This window comes from Pinus tabuliformis, chromosome 6 (genome assembly GCF_031772625.1).
Source record: "Pinus tabuliformis cultivar Carrire ecotype Pingquan chromosome 6, CPIR1, whole genome shotgun sequence".
Classification (NCBI taxonomy): domain Eukaryota; kingdom Viridiplantae; phylum Streptophyta; class Pinopsida; order Pinales; family Pinaceae; genus Pinus; species Pinus tabuliformis.
This window is the reverse complement of record NC_142292.1, coordinates 134,632,174-134,637,117: the sequence shown is the minus strand read 5'-3', so window position 1 is coordinate 134,637,117 and position 4,944 is coordinate 134,632,174. Positions and strand designations below refer to the sequence as shown.

The following is a 4,944-nucleotide window of genomic DNA, read 5'->3' as shown; positions in this document are numbered from 1 at the left end:
ATGGAGGTTGCAGAAGAGATGAGCATGAAGGTTTTGAATGTGTTGGAGTTCATTCGCCACCATTTGTTGGAAGAAGAGGACGAACTGGATTTTATGCATGAAGAATTGAATCCATGTCTTCATCTCTCCCCTCCTCGCCCGCCGCTAGTGGCGGTACAGATTATCTTTGTGCCACTACCACTACCGGCGCCTCATGCCAAAATAGGAGCAGCAAATCAACGTCAGAAGAGAATGACAATGAATATACACAACTACAACACTTTTCCTCTTCTTCTGTATGGGCAGTTACGAGAGCAGAGGCGTTTAAGGTAAAGCCACAGGCACATGAGGAGCACAATGGAGAGATGAAGCAGATGAGCGCTAGTCACTACAGAGGAGTCAGGCGGCGGCCGTGGGGTAAATTCGCAGCGGAAATTAGGGATCCTGCCAAGAAGGGGTCCAGAATTTGGTTAGGCACTTTCGACACCGCGGAAGAAGCCGCTCTAGCATATGACCGCGCTGCCTTCAGAATCCGCGGAGCCAGGGCTCTAGTTAACTTTCCACTCGCCATAGCTTCCGATTCAGAAAATAGTTCGGCTGCGGGTCATATGGTGCGCAAGAGAAAGAGAAAGAGAAAGGAAAAGGAAACCGTGACAGTAGATTGGAGTGGAGGAGAGGACGACATGGGGTCAGAGGATCTGCAAACTGGTAAAAGAAAATAAAATGGGGTGCAAGAGGCGGAAGTGGTGCGCGGTCAATAAATGTTACAATAAAATATATTAATGCTATTGCAATAACGGAATGTGTAATGCTGTTGCAATAACGTAATGTGTAATGCTGTTATGTGTGTATATTGCGAAATATAACCTGAGTGACGTATTTTATGTTTTAGATTGATTCTTGCAAATTAGCATTTTCGGATTTATTAAGTAGAATGAGTAAAAACATATTCTGAAATATTAGGTTACTTTGATAACGTAAATCACTACCGCTGTTTTAAACTGACAATCTCAACCTTGTTGTAAATTGAAAAACTAAGAAAGACATGAAATCTCACCCCTGTACTTTATATTAAATGTCATGTACTGTTTGATTTAAAAACATAACTCAAATCGAGAATCTGGCCACATTTCCCAAAAAAATAGATAACTCAAAAATGTACACTAGTGAAATTATGGAACAGTTATCAGATTTTCAAAATTAATCATTAAAAAAAAAACCATAAACAACCTATCAATCAATATGTAATCATTATTTATAATATGTAAAAATAAAGGTTTCATCACCCTATTAAAATAATAAAAAAATTCAAAATTGCAACTCAAATCATCTCTATCAATTATGTAAATGATTCACGCGATAACTTTATCATCTTTTAATGCTTCAAATGTGATGCTGCAACTTCCCCTTTTAATATCTAAAAATATAACTTCCCTCGTCTCCAATGAAAAGCGAGAAATACTTGAAAATCTATGGAAAACATATTTTCTTAAATACATACTCTTTTAAATATGAAAGAGTTTAGTGTCAAGTTGTAAATTTTATTTTCAAAAATAAATATGACCATTCATGTTAAAATTTAAAAATTCAACCAAATCATGTGTAAGGGTAGCCGACTTGTGTAAGTTTAACTTAATTGAGGTTAATCTCATTCATGCCTCAGTATAAAAAGTCAGCTAAGTCATATGAGAGGGTAGCTTAATTGAAGTGAGAAATACTGGAAGATCTATGGAAAACATATTTCCTTAAATACATGTTCTCTTAAATATGAAAAGTCAAGTCATATGTGAGGATAGTTTAATTGAAATGAGAAGTGGGAAATACTAGAAAATCTATGGAAAAATATTCTCTTAAATATGAAAGGGGCTAATTTTAAGTTGTAAACTCTACTTTCAAATAAACAAGAACATTCATGCCCAAATCTAAAAATTCAACCAAGCCACGGGTAATGGTAGTTGACTTGTGTAAGGTAGCTTAATTGAGGTTAATCTCATTCATGCCCCATATGTGAGGGTAGCTTAATTGAGGTTAATCTCATTCATGCCCCATATGTGAAGGTAGCTTAATTGAGAGTTAATCTCATACCTGTCCGAGTCAAGTTTTTTAATAATTTAAAATAAATTACTAATATCTATTTTGTGTTTGTTTTATTCATTTTTTTTATTATTTATTTATTTTGAAATATATATATATATATATATATTTAAAAAATAATTAAAGGAAAAAAATATTGTCCATTTTATATAATATTTGTTATTATTAAATAAAAATTATAAATCATTCAAAGAATTATTAAAGAAAAAAACATGCATATTATTAGTGTTGTAAAAAGAATACTTAAAGAATAATGACATTATAAAAAATATGAGAGTGGAGATTTTCATACTTATTTATATTGTGTGAAACTTTAGGATATTTTCATACCCGTTTTCATCACCACATTTCCCAAAAGGTTGGTTTCTTTTAAAACCATTATCTCTCATGCCCTTAAAATCTCTGTTCCTCAGTTTCCTCCTTCCAAAAAAGCCCATCTAATTCAAGCTTTCAAAGCTAATTGCTACTTAGCCTCTCTAATTCACAAAGCTTTCTAGACTTCCTCTCGCCCTAAATCTAACTTGCTTCCCCCCTCCTTGCACATAAGCAAAGTCTCTCTCCCTTACGTAAAAGGAATCACGAATGTTATTGCTAAGATTATATCTAAAAAGAACATCATGATCGTCTTCAAACACCATAGAACCCTCATTAGGGGAATTTTGAGGTCTAAAATGGGCCTCCTAAGGAACTTATAAAATAATAGTGGAAATAATAAAATAAGATTTGATTACATCATCAAATTTTGGAGGGAAAAAATAAAAAACTATTTTTCCAACCCGTATTTTCAACTTATCTCCCTATGGGTTTACTCAAATTTCAAGAGACAACACTCATTGGATGAAAAATTTCATTCCTCATCCAAGGATTACCCATGTTGCATGCTTTCGATGAACCCTACTACACAAAAACTGAGAAATACATGAAAAATGTGATTACAATCACATTTTTACATGTATTTCTCATTTTTTGTATAGCAGGATCCATCGAAAGTATGCAACATGGGTATTTCTTGGATGACGAATTAAATTTTTCATCTAGTGAGTACTCCTACTCGAAATTTGAGTAAAACCTTAGGGAGATAAGTTGAAAATACGAGTTGAAAAAGTAGTTTTATTATTTTATTATTTTTAATCTTTTTACTTTTTTACTTCAAGAATGTCGAATCATCCCCCATGGTTGACATCATCATCTTGAATGCTATTGGTTGTTATTAAGTCTATTTTGTTTGTACATTGTTCTTAGGAGGCTCATTTTAGACTTCAAATTTCCCCTAATGCAAATAGTTATTCGAGTCAACCAAAGATAAATCGAACCCCATGAAAGGATCAGGTGTCTACCAAATTCCTTGTTCATGTAGTAAGTCTTATATTGGCCAAATTGGTCGCTTTATCATAACATGTCTTAAGGAGAACATGGCAGACCTCAACCATCACAGAATGATTAGATCTTCTATAGTTGAGCACTCTTATAATACCAAGAACCTTATTTTCTTGATGAGGCTCGTTCTGTAGCCTATATCCCTTTTCATAACTCTCGTGTCATGAGAGAAGCTTTCGAAATTGAAAAGGATCCCAATATTTTCAATAAGGAAGATGACTATAGACTTAGCCACTCTTGAAAACCTATAATCCATAACCTTACTTCTTAACCCCTCCCTCCCCTCCTCCTCTCTCCTTTTTTGAAATTCCTTTCTCCCCTTCCCTTCCCTTGCCCTTCCCCTCCTCTTCCCCTTCTCCCTCTCCCCTTCCCCCTCTCTTTTGACAAAGCTTCTTTCCCTCCCTCTATCTATATATATATATATATATAACCATCATACCTTATTCCAAAATATATACTAATAATATAGATCAATATAATATCACATTACTCCAAAAATAATTTAAGATACTAATCAATATAATTTTCTCTATTAATAATATTATATTTTTCTTTTAGATTAATAAATTATAATAAACTTTAATCCCTATGAAATTAATATTGTAAATTCATTAAAAAAAAATCCATAATACTTTGATAGGTAGAAATTTTATTTATATATATATATATATATATATATATATATAAATATATATATAAATATATAAAATAAAATTACCAAGCATATAATAATAATAAATAATAATTTATATATATAAAAATCTAAGGTAATATAAATTTTCCTTCTATTAAAATTAAAATTAAATTTAATATTCTATTTTATCTATTTTTATCTATATATGACCATCATACATTACTTATTATCTAATAAATATATTATAACAATATTTATAAAAATATGATCATATCGAATTTTAATAATTAACCCATCACATTTAGCCCATAAATAAATAAATTTGAATTAAAAATTGTCGCACTGGTTCTACCATTACATAAATCCTATGCTTTTAACTATATAATACATAAATAAATAAATTTGAATTAAAAATTGTCGCACTGGTTCTACCATTACATAAATCCTATGCTTTTAACTATATAATATTTAATAAATAGTAATGCTATATTTTTATATAAAAATTTAAATAAAAACTCTGAATATATTGTTTTATTCTCAATAATTTTTTTTTTAATCTTCTTATTGTTTAATAATAATTAACAAAATAGTGTCATAAACTAAAATATATTTTTCTATTTAATTTTCAATAACTTTTTTATTACATTTTAATCTTGTTAATGTTTTTTGACCATATATTTATCTTTGACTAATTTTAATTTAATTTAATTTAATTTTTGTAACAGTTATTCTAGTCTTCATGTTCTCATTACTTATAGGGTTGATCAACTCTCACACTTACCATGTATTTGTTTTTTTATCCATTAAGATGAGTGGAGTATCCACTCAAAACGTTAAATATAGGAAAACTTCCACACAAT

At 30.6% G+C, this 4,944-nt stretch overlaps 1 pseudogene; it reads left to right on the top strand.

Annotated features, from left to right (window-relative positions):
• Window positions 1-854, top strand: LOC149257720 (uncharacterized; annotated as a pseudogene).
• The last annotated feature ends 4,090 nt before the right edge of the window (window positions 855-4,944 follow it).